The 12761-nt window shown below is 41.1% G+C and overlaps 1 protein-coding gene and 1 non-coding gene across 2 annotated transcripts in view; both read right to left on the reverse strand.

Annotated features, from left to right (window-relative positions):
* Positions 1 to 12761, reverse strand: part of ACOXL (acyl-CoA oxidase like) — a 264136-nt gene that overhangs the window by 100946 nt on the left and 150429 nt on the right.
* Positions 5700 to 5803, reverse strand: LOC129072163 (U6 spliceosomal RNA). Its single transcript, XR_008529342.1, has one exon. It is a non-coding gene; the product is annotated as a U6 spliceosomal RNA (small nuclear RNA).

Raw genomic sequence — 12761 nt, forward strand, 5'->3', positions numbered from 1 at the left:
AAACATAAAACTAGATATAAACACCTTATGTTTATAGACCTTGTTCAACTATAAACTATGAAATCGAATACAAGCAGAGCTACAAAACCAAGAGAGTCAAACTAATGACCCTAATAACATGTGGCAGACGTCGTTCCTTTGGGTGGGTTCTGCTCGCGCCTCTGAGGGCTCGGGGAGGGGGCCCTTCTCCTCTGGTCTCTGAAACCTCCCACCCAGCCGCACACTGTGCCATCCCTTGGCCTTCACCTAGCACAGATACATAATTTTATGCATAGAAAGCCTGTATCTCTTCTTTCCTGCCTGGTTCCCGGTGACCGAGAGGGTATTATTTGGTGCCACAGAGCTCATATATAACAGACACCAGAGCTGGAACCACGCAGCAGTCTCAGGTTATATGGTTGGTATCCAGATAACCTGCACAACTCACTTAGATGATGCCTTTTTAGTTTATCATCAAAACTAAAACAACACATTCCGGTAAAGAACTCTAGATTCCAATTTGGAAAACAATGCCAAAATGCATCGTGCTGTACAGAAACTGAAGACATCACTGTGGGGCAACGAGGAGTAGAGATAAACAGTCTTGGCACGGTCCAGGAGGCTCATTCTCCAAAAGTCTCACACACGGAGTTCGTGAGGAGAGCTTTTAAAACGCAGATGCTGCAACCTCTGGGTTTGAAAACTTAATGACAGTGTTGTGTGTCAGAAGAACAGAATCTCTTCAAGCCACCTTGGCCAGCTTTTCTATGAGTGTGTTATCCCAAAGTTCCTCCAAGTCCCTCCCAATGCTCACATTTGTAAATGCTTCGTATCAATTCTCTCCCCTAAGCGGATCTTCAAGCTGCCCTCGTCACTCCATTTCCAATGCCACCAGCCAGGCCTGGGCACCACTCTGTCCCCTCAGCTGGGACTCAGTCCCCAGCCCAGGACAGGCTGCTCCGCCGCGGCCCCCGCAGGCCTCACACACCTCCCCCTAATTCTCCTGCTGTCATCAGGGGTGATGCTGGGTGTAAATCCTTATCCGCTGATCTTGGGGGCAGATCTCTGAAACCATCTGCTTTTAATTCTGTTGGGTCAGGCAGTCCTCAGCCGGCTGGCCCTGCTCTCTCTCACAAGAGGGGAACACTGATCTTTCCCACAAGCAGAGCCGTCATACATGCCCATCACCCTGTAACTGCTGCTCCTCTGCCCCTCCCTTGGCCGCTGGACCTCAGGCTCCTGGGGCTGACGCTGATGCACCATGGGGCTGCAATGGAATTCACCCAGCCTCCGTCTGATTTTGGGGCAATCCGTACTTGCCCCTCGCAGGCCTTATGACTTCACATGCTGATCACTGGGGCTCACCTACAGCTGGGAGTTTAGGGTCCCAGTAAAAATGTTCCTTTCGGGACAAGAGAGAGTCCAGGCTCTCCTGCTGAGGTCCAATCTTCACCATCTACCACACCCCATTCTAGCACCTGAGTCCTGCTTACCTGGGAGAAGAATTTGGAATTTTCCCCAGTAGTGTGTGGGTGGGGAGAACACCAAGGATGGAAAGTGAGGTGTATGTAGGGATAGAGGGCTTCTTCCTTTATTTGTTATCATTTATTCCTTCTCTTCCCTCCCTCAACTTTTACATTTATTTTTTAAATTTTTTATTATTGTTATTCTAGTACAGTTGTCACAATATTGTCCCCTTTGCCCTCTTCCACCTAGCCCTCCCCCTGATTCCCACACTGTTGTCCATGTCCATGGGTCATTCACACGTTTTTGGACTGATCGCTTTCTACCATTTCTCCCCCACTGCTTCCCTCTGGCAGCTGTCAGTATGTTCCATGTTCCCATGTCTCTGGTTCTATCTTGCTAGTTTATTTTGTTCATTAGATTCCTCTTATAAGTAAGATTGTATGGTATTTGTCTTTTACCCCCTGGCTTATTTCACTTAGCATAATGCTCTCCGGTTCCATCAATGCTGTCACAAAAGGTAGAAATTCCTTTTTTCTATCTGCTTTGTCATATTCCATTTGTAAATGTACTGCAGTTTTTTGATCCCCTCATCTACTGATGGGCACTTAGGATTTTTCCAGCCCTTGGCTATTGTAAATAACACTGCTATGAACATTGGGGTACATTAAGTTTTTCTGATTTGGTGTTTTGGGATTCTTAGGGTATATTCCCAGCAATGGAATGGCTAGGTCAAAAGACGGTTCCATTTTTAATTTTTTGAGGAAATTCCATACTGTTTTCCACAGTGGCTGCACCAGTCTGCATTCCCACCAACAATGCACTTGGGTTCCCTTTTCTCTACATTTTCACCAGCACTTGTTTCTTGATTGATTAATGATAGCCATTCTGAAAGGTATGAGGTGATATCTCATTGTGGCTTTAATTTGAATCTCTCTGGTGGCTAGTGATGTTAGGCATTTTTTCAATATGTCTATTGGGCATCTCTATGTCCTCTTTGGAGAAGTGTCTATTCGGGTCCTTTGTCCTTTTTTTGAATGGATTGTTTGTCTTCCTGGAGTTGAGTCACATGAGTTCTTTATACATTTTGGAGAATAAACACTTGTCTGATGTATCATTGGCAAATATGTTCTCCCTTACAGGGTCCTTTTTCATTTTGATGGTGGTTCCTTTAGCCATGCAGACATTTTTTAATTGAATGTAGTCCCATTTGTTTATTTTTCCCTTTAGGTCCCTTGCCCTAGGTGACAGATTAGCAAAAATATTGCTATATGGGATATCTGAAATTTTACTCCCTGTTTTCCTCTAGGACTTTTATGGTGTCGTGTCTTATATTTAAGTCTTTTATCCATTTGGAGTTGGTTCTTGTGGACCGTATAAGCTGGTGGTCTAGTTTCATGTCTTTGCATGTACCAGTCCAGTTCTCCCAACACCATTTGTTGAAGAGGCTATTTTTACTCTGTTGTATGCTTGTGCCCCTTAGTCAAATATTAATTGACCATAGAGACATGGGTTTATTTCTGGGCTCTCTATTCCATTCCACCAATCTATATGTTTATCCTTATGCCAGTTCTAGACTGTTTTGATTACAATGGTCTTGTAGTATAGTTTGATATTAAGTATTGTGATCCCTCCAACTTTATTCTTCTGTCTCAAGATTGCTGAGGCTATTCGTGGTCTCTTTTTTTGGTTCCATATACATTTTTGAAATATTTGTTCTATATCTGTGAAATATGCCACTGGTATTTTCATAGGAATTGCACTGAATCTATAGATTGTTTTGGGTAGTATGGGCATTTTAATGATGTCAATTCTTCCAATCCATGAACACGGTATGTGCTTCTATTTTTCTGTATCTTCCTCGATTTATTTCTTCAGTGATCTATAGTTTTCTGAGTACAGGTCTTTTACCACCTTGGTAAAATCTATTCCTAGGTACTTTATTTTTCTTGTTGCTATAGTAAATGGGATTTTTCCCTAGTTACTCTTTCTGATAGTTGATTGTTGGTGTATAAAAACACTACTGATTTCTGAATATTGACTTTGTATCCCGCTACTTTGCCAAATTTACTTATTAGGTTGAATAGTTTATTGGTGGAGACTATAGGGTTTTCTGTGTATACTATCATATCATCTGCGAATAATGACAGTTCTACTTTCTCCTTTCCAATTTGGATGTCTTTTTTTCCTTGTCTGCTGTGGCTAGAACTGAGTACTACGTTGAATAAGAGTAGTGAAAGCAGACACCCTTGTCTTGTTCCTGATCTTAAGGTGAAAGCTTTTAGTTTTTGCCCATTGAGTATGATGCAGGCAGTAGGTTTCTCATATGTGGCCTTTATTATGTTGAGGTATGCGCTCTCTATTCCCACTTTGCTGAGTGTTTTTATCATAAATGGGTGCTGGAGTTTATCAAATGCTTTTTCAGCATTTATTGATATGACCAGGTGATTTTTGTCTTTCGTTTTGTTTCTGTGGTGTATTACATTCATTTATTTGTGAATATTGTACCATCCTTGCATCCCAGGCATGAATCCCACTTGATAATGGTGTATGGTCTTTTTAATGTATTGCTGGATCTGGATTGCCAGTATTTTGTTGAGGATTTTTGTGTCTATGTTCACCAGAGATATTGGCTTGTGATTTTCTTTCTTTGCTGTGTCTTTACTTGGTTTTGGAATTAGGGTAGTCCTGGCCTCATCGAGTTTGGGAACCTTCCTTCTTCTTGAATTTTTGGGAATACTTTGAGAAGGATAGGAGTTATTTCTTCTTTGAATATTTGAAAGAATTCGCCTGTGAAGCCATCCAGTCCAGGGCTTTTGTGTTCCAGGAGTTTTTGATTAGTGCTTTATTTTTGCTAGTTCTTATCGATCTACTCAAGGTTTTCTGATGCTTCTTTGCTGCTTCTTTGGATGATTGTATGTTTCTAGAAATTTATCCATTTCACCCAGGATGTCCAATTTCTTGGCTTATAGTTGTTTGTAATAATTTCTTACAATCCTTTGTATTTCTGTGGTATCAGTTCTTAATTCTCCTCTTTCATTTCTGATTTTATTTATTTGGGTCCTCTCTTTTTTCTTGATGAGTCTGGTTAAAGGTTTGCCAATTTTGTTTTTTCAAAGAACCAGCTCCTGGATCCATTGATCCTTTGAGTTTTTAAGTCTCTATGTCATTTAATTCTGCTCTGATCTTGATTATTTCCTTCCTTCTACTCACTCTGGCCTTTGTTATTGTTTCTCTAGTTCTTATATATGTAGGGTTAGGTTGTTTGAGATTTTTTTATTTTCCTTAGGTAGGCCTTTATTACTATGAACTCCCCTTCTCAGGACTGCCTTTGCTGTGTCCCATAGATTTTGGTTTGTTGTGTGTTCATTTTCCTTTGTTCCCAGATACTTTTTGATTTCTTCCTTTATCTCATTGTTAAACCATTCATTATTTAATAACATGTTATTCAGTGTCCATGTATTTGACTGTTTTACAGTTTTTTCCTTGAGGTTGGTTTCTAGTTTCAAGCCACTGTGATCTGAGAAGATGCTTGATATGATTTCAATTTTCTTGAAATTCTTGAGGCTTGTTTTGTGTCCTATAATGTGGTTGATCTTTAAAAATGATCCACGTGCATTTGAAAAGAATGTATATTTTCCTTCTTTGGGGTGAAGTGTTCTGTAAGTATAAATTAAGTCCATTTGATCTAGAGTATTGCTCAATGCCACAATATTCTATTGATTCTTTGTTTGGGACATCTAACCATTGCTGACAGTGGGGTGTTAAAATCCCCTATGATGAGTGTGTTGCTGCTGATCTCTTTCTTAAAGTCTTCCAAGATTTTCCTTATATATTTAGATGCTCCTATGTTGGGTGTACACATATTAACAACGTTTATATCCTCTTATTAGACCACTCCCTTAAGTTATTATGTAGTATCCTCCTTTGTCTCTGTATTACGGCCTTTGTTTTGAAGTCTGTTTTGTCTGATATAAATATTGCTACCCCAGATTTTTTTTCCACATCCATTTGCTTGTAATATTTTTTCTATCCTTTCGCTTTAAGCCTGTGTAGATCTTTTACTCTGAGGTGTGTCTTTTGTAGGCAGCATATATGTGGGTCATGTTTTCTTATCCATTCAGCTACCCTATGTCTTTTGTTTGGAGTGTTTAATCCATTTACATTTAAGGTCATTATTGCTAGGTATTTATTCACCACCATTTTTTCCTTTGCACCTCTGTTCCTCTTTCTCTCTGTCTTCTTAAAGCAGTCCCAAAAATATCAAACACGTCATGAATTTGTGGGTAATCGTTGAGCAGGGGCCATGCTAATCTCTGTATTATTCCAATTTTAGTATATGTGCTGCCAAAGCAAGCACGCAGCTTTTGCATTTAAAGTAGGGACTATTTCTTAATGGTTTTAAATATACTTGATTTTTAAAATTCAAGCCACCTTAAATGGTCTTAAGTAAAAAGTGAAAGTTTCCTACCCAAACTCACACCTCTAGGACCTCACTCCAGGAATAACCATTCTTAAGAAGTTTTTGTTCTGCTGGAAGGGGCAGTGTCCAGTGTAAAGGTCAACCTGACTCTCATGTCCTGTAGCAGTTTGCTTCATATTTAGACCATGCTTTTCTTAAGCGATTTTGCTTTTCCTGGAGTCTTAATAGACTTTCCCCCCTTTGTTTCAAGAAGAAACATATGACTTTCCCATCACGTCACTAAGACCTTCCTGCTTCTTAATTGTCCTATTTTGAACTAAAATCACTTCCTTCTTGAAGTCCTTCTTTTGATTCTTCTTACTTCCTGTTCCAATTTGGACTAATCGTGTCCTGGGCTCACCACACCACTGTATCCAGTTATTTCTTTAAACATGCTCTTCTTGGGTTAGGTCCAGAAAGCATACATGTCTTCTAACTCTTAATTCCTTTTATGCTTTTCTGCAGTTCATCTACAAGTAATGCTTTTCAGAAAGTGCAAGGCATGTAAGTTTATGGAGCATTTGAAGATCTGTAAGTCTTTATTTCACATATTTAATCAATAATTTGGCCAACTATAAAATTTTACATTCAAGATAGTGTTCTTCTGAATTCTAAAGGCATTGTTCCATTCTATTCTAGACCCTTGCCATTCAAAGTGTGGTTCATAAACAACAGCCTCCCTGGACCTGAATGTGAACAAGATGCCCAGAGACATATGGGTTCATTACAGTTGAGAAGCGCTGTTCCCACCTTCATCGCAGCTGCTCAGAGTGCCGAGGTCGATCAGACCCTTTCTTCTCAGTCTAAAGTCTGAGGAACATCTGTTTGCCTTTACTTGGTGATCTTTTAGGTTCTGATCTTTTCCAGTGGCTCCTGTCCATTCAAGACTTCTTCCTTTCTTCAGATCTGGGAAATTTCTTCATTTATTTCTCTGCTTTATTCTGTGTCTTGGCAGTATCTTGTTCCCCCTTTCAGGAATGTTATCAATTTCCTAGGTTGATCATATCTCCTAGCCTTTTTCTTTTATTTCTCTTCCCTTGGATTTTCTAATATTCATTCTGAGAAGTTTCCTCAAACGTATCCTTTAGCCCTGATATTGGATTTTTAAAATTCTGTGAACATTTATTTTAATTTACTATAGTACTGTTCTCTGCACTATGGTTACTATGACTTAATGAACTATGGTTCTCTGCATGCTCATTTTTCATTGCAGGCTGTTCCTGTTTAATAAATAAAATGTCTCACATCTCTAGGGACACTAATTAGTTTTAGTTTCTCAGTTTTGTTTCCTCCAGCACCAGTAGTTCTGTTTGTTCATCTTGCTCCTTCTTTTTCATGTTGTTGATTTTCCTTAAGTGTCTGATCATCCTCATTAGATATTACGGAACCACTATTTATTTGTTTAAGTATGATGATGGTATTGTACTTATGTAAGAAAATGTCCTTATTTTAGACAATGAATGGGATGATGTGTCTGATATCCACAATTTACTTTAAATGGTTATACACAGAGAGAGAGAAAGAGAGAGAATAAGAAAGAAAACATTTAAATACAGTGAAGTACGAGGGGGGACATCCCAAAAAACAGAATTTATTTATAAGAAATTGTATATTTATTCTTACATGTTTAAACTTCAGTCACCTTCAAAGTACTCTCCATTTGATGTAAGATATCTGTTAAGATCTTTTCCCATTGCTCAGAACTGTTTTTGAACTTGTCAATTTGAATGCCTTTTAGTGCTTCATCTGTTTTCTGTTCCGCCTCTTCCACATCAGCTAAACGTTTCCCTTTGAGGATATTTTTCATCCAGGGAAACAAAAAAAAAGTCACTTAGGTTGAGATTGGGTCAATAGGGAGGATGGGGCATGGGGGTCATGCCATTTTTGGTCAAAAGTTGCTGAACACTCAGTGAGGCATGGGCAGGTGCACTAGTAAATCACCATCATGAAATGGGCAAATGCATTGAAAGACTCTTCAAAAAAAATTCATTGCAGCCAAATGCAGCTTCTCACAACGCCACCAGCTGGTACACTGATACAGATGGTTTCCTAGAACACTCACCTGGCGGGGGGAAGCCTGTACTACAAGGGGCCCGCCCTCCAGAAGGTATTTCCAGTTTTTGGGAGGGTCCTCCTCATACTGTAACACTTGGAAGTGGAGAATATTCTCAAGTATTATTTCATTAGACTTTCCATTTTTCTCTTGAAATTTGTTTGAAAATTTTAATAGTAAAAGTTGGAAATTAAAAAAAACAAAAACGAAAAAAACAGAATAAAACCTCCCAAATACCCTGGGGAAAATACATCTGGGGCCTGAAATCCCTAAGGGATCAGCTTCTTGTGGGAAACCAGATATCTACATCGTCTTTAAGCAACTTAGGCTATAGTCATTTGCATTTATGTATACTTGCTGTGCTTGCAGAGTAATAAACAATGTATGCACAGTGTCTGACTGATATTCTTCAGGAAATCTGCCCAAGTGGATTGAGAAGGCTCCTGTCCTTGTGAATCTCTCATGAAGCAAAACAAAGTGAAAATGGGATTTCATGGATGTGGGTAGTAATTGGATTTGGTGGAGGATATGATTAAATTTCACCAAGGGCCTCCAACCCCTGCCCCAGGAAAATAACGAAAGGGTCAGAAGACCTGTCTTACTGAAAGGGAAGCTATGTGAAGCCTGCAGAGACTCTAAAGCACACGCCTGCTCTGTCCACCACTCTTCAGTCATGGAACGGCAGACCTGGCACCTTCACAATCGCTGGAGTCTCACATTCAGGCAGAAGGCTGGAAGTGCTGCAGTTAATACAGAACACAGTGAACCTCATGGATCCGTTTCTGTGCCCCTGGTCTTCCGGAATTTCTATCTCTACCTCAGTATGTGGGATCAAAGCAGAATCCAGTCCAGAGAAGGAGAGCCTCCTCAGTATGGGCAGATTCCAACACTCAAGCGAAAAGCCAGCTGGCCAGTGCAGGCCGCCAGCACCACCTTCCCCACCGTCCTGTGGGTGCGGGGCAGCCTGAAAGCCCTGGGGACAAAGGCAGGCGTGTGAGCTGACAGGTTTCCTGTTACGGGGTGTTGACAATGGGCAAGCAGACCAGCTGACTCCCACCCCCGCACAAAACTAATGTACTCAGGGGTCTTGGGTTCTCACTTAGTGTCCTTCCCAGGGTGGTTTCCAGAGCTGGTCAGGTGGTCTGATGTGGGAAGCCAACCATCTTGCTGATAGGGGGCCTTCACAGAAACACTTGCTCTCTGCTCAGTTCCCTCTCCTGCTCTCAGTCCATGTGGCTCAGCGTCTCTCCAGAGATATCCACAAGAAACAACTCCCACCTAAGCTGTGTCCGCTGGGTTGACCCACCAAGTCCACCCATTAACTTTCCATTCTCCAGGAATCTCTCAAACTCCTGGTCCTCTGACGGCCCCTCTCCCACCACCATCAGTGTCCTTGAGCACTGCTCCCTTCTATTCTTTCCTCCAGTTATTTCATAGGATTTTGAAGAGGGAGTAGCAGCATCATGTTCACACCATCATCCTGAACCGGAAGTCCTTCCCCGGTTTCCAGCCCTCCCATTTATGCTGCAGTGTCTAAGTGTCTTCCTTCTCATTCTGGATGCCCTGTAGCTGCCTCACCATCCCACCACCACCTTTCATCTTCCCTTTTCTTAGCAGTAAGTCAGAAAAGGCATCTGCCACTCTTAGGATACCATGGCAGGAAAGAATGAACCCAGCAGGCCTGAGGCTGCTGTTCTCAGAAAAGCCTGAATGCAAGGCTGGTCCTCGGAGGCATCTGGGAACTTAGATGTGGGGTGAGGGCTTCCAGCGTTCCCTGAATGATCAGTATGGTTCCTGTACCTAAACTGTTTGTGCAAACACCATGGTTTATGCTACCACCTGTTTTCCTTCTGAAAGTGGAATTTTGATACATGTGAGACAGAAGGTGCCCAATAAAAGCAATCATGCTGGGTCTCTAGTGAGCGTCCCTAGTAAACAAGACTTCACCTGTGCCATCACCAGCCACTGCTGCAGAACAAAATTGTCCTGTGTGACTCCAGGGGGAGGGGCACACACGCTGCCAATTTGCTTCAGACTTTACCCCTTTGCCTTTTCCCCTTGATGATTTTGTGTTTTACCCTTTTGCTACAATAGATCGTAACCAGAATTATGACTCTATGCTGAGTCCTGTGAGCCCTCCTGAGAACTGTCAAGCGGGGGGACCCCTGATACACACCACACAGCTTAAAAAATGTGTTTCCTGTTCTTGATAAACTTCCTTTGTGGCTTGAGGTATTGTACTATTTGTCCGGCATGTGTTGAAAAGATGTCTGTCTGGGAAAATGGCCAAAGAAGGTCTACACAGCCTGGTTTTAGGGTCTTTGATGACCTGCTTTCTGGCAGACTGTGAAACTGGACCATCCCTGGCTTCTGTCCTCAGCCTGGGCCCTGAAACGATGGGTTCTTACTGCACACGAGCTCGCCTGCCCCTCTGTGCTGGCACACATCCCCAAGCAGACAGCCCAGTGTCCCCGCAGGACTGCCCTCCACAGCCAGGGTCCCGCACTTGCGCTGTCCCTGCCCCATCCACAGGACAAAAAGCAAGCAGCCCCGGTCTCTCCACATGCTTCCACTTCGGTTCACAGAGACTGTGACCACTCCCACATCTAAATTAAACAGCCTTTCCATGGTGCCCATGGAGAGAGCTTGCAATTAAAGCTCTGAAGCACAACTTCAGAGTCAAATAATGTTGAGCTGCACACTTGAGTTTAAAATACAAGCCCTAAGAGGAAGCTGTTAAAAAACCTCACAAGCTTGGATCACCAGCCAAGGGGGAAATGTGAATTAGCGCAACGTCTAAATTACTGAATATTCTTAACCAGTGTTAAGTAGGAGGGAGACAAAAGAACAGGCAGTTTTTAATCTACCCAAATTAAATGGCTTCTTAAATAATTCCCCCTAGATCATGTTCTTTACTATAGATTTCTCTGTAAGTTATCTCTAAAAAGATAAGTGGGCAAGAGAGAGCTGTTAGAATACCACTTTATATTTTAGTTTTCAATGGACTAAACTATTTATCTGAGCAGCATTCTAAAAATATCTGCATTACTCTTTAAGTTAGCAATTTTTTATTATAAAAATTCTTATTACAAAAATATTTCAATATAAATTTTTTCAGTAATGTAGAGGCCTTACAACATTGAGATAACTGTATCTAATACTTTGATATATAGCTGGCTGGTGTAGCTCAGTGGACTGAGTGCCAGCCTGTGAAGCAAGGGGTCACTGGTTCGATTCCCAGTCAAGGTATATGTCTAGGTTGCAGGCCAGGTCCCCAGTAGAGGGCGCATGGGAGACAAGCACACATGGGAGGCAACCACATGTTGATGTTTCTCTCCCTCTCTTTCCTTCTAAAAATAAATAAATAAAATCTTTTAAAAATAATAATAATATTTTGATATCTCCTTCTAAAGTGATACATGTATAGGTGTTTCTCTTTTTTAAACTTTTTCATTTTATATTATTGTAGGTTCACATGCAGTTGAAGGATATAATTCAGCAACCCCCTGTACTCTTTGCCCAATTTCTCCCAAGAGTAATATCTTGCACAACTTAGAGTGCAATACAACAACCAGGAAAATAATATTGGTACAGTCCATAGAGCCTATTCAATCTCTGCCGGTTTTAGATGCAGGGGTGTGTATATGTGTGTGTGCTTCTATGCAATGCTGTCACATGTGTAGCTCCGTGTGGCCACTACAGTCAAATACATAACAGCTCCATCCCAAGCAAATCTCACGTTGCCTTTTAAAGCCACAGCCACTTCCTTCTCTTTTCCCTCCCTCACTCCTGGCAACACTGATCCAATCTCCATCTCTATAACTTCATGTCTGAATGTGGTAACAATATTTAAGATCTGCTCTCTTAGCCACTTTCAAGCATACAATACAGTATTACAATACAGTACAGTAGTCGCCATGCTGTACATTAGATCCTCAGACCTTATTCATCTTATAACCGGAAGACAGTACCCTTTGACCAACATCTCTCCATTTCCCTCACCCCCTAGCCTCCTGACAATCACCAACTGTTCTATTCTATTTCCATGAGCTCTGCTTTTTTTTATATTCCACATATAAGTGACACCATACAGTATCTGTCTTTTTCTGTCTAATTTATATCACTTAGTATAATGCCCTCAAGGTCCATTCATATTGTCTCAAATGACAAGATAGCCTTCATTTAGATTGCTGAATAATTTTCTACTTTATATATATCCCATTTACTTTATCTATTCATGCATCTATGGACACTTAGGTTGTTTCCATGTCATGGCGATTGTCTTTAATGTTACAATGAGCATGGGGATGAGGATTTCTTTGAGATCCTGATTGCATGTTTTTGAATAAATACTCAGAACTGGGGAATGCTGTAACATCTTGTAGTCATGTTTTTAATTTTTCGAGGAACTTCCATGGTGTTTTCCATAATGGTTGCACCAATTTACATTCCCACTAATAGTGTACAAGCATTCCCTTTTCTACACATCCTCACCAACACTCATTATCTCTTGTCTTCTTCAGAGTAGCCATTCTAACCAGCATGAGGTAATATCTCACTGTGGTTTTGATTTGCATTTCCTGATGATTCATAATATTAAGAATCTCTTAACGTACTCTTGGCCATCTGTATGTCTTCTTTGAAAAAATATAGAGATCATCTGCCTATTTTTTCCTTCTTTTTTTTTTAATTGTTGTTCAACTACAGTTGTCTCCATTTTCCCCCACCCCACCCATCCCTACCTCCAACCCTCAATCCTACCCCCTCTTGGCTTTGTCCATGGGTCCTTTATACATGGTCCAT

The sequence above is a fragment of the Pteronotus mesoamericanus genome, unplaced genomic scaffold (genome assembly GCF_021234165.1).
Source record: "Pteronotus mesoamericanus isolate MK-2021 breed Mesoamerican mustached bat unplaced genomic scaffold, CSHL_Meso_final contig_311, whole genome shotgun sequence".
Taxonomy (NCBI): domain Eukaryota; kingdom Metazoa; phylum Chordata; class Mammalia; order Chiroptera; family Mormoopidae; genus Pteronotus; species Pteronotus mesoamericanus.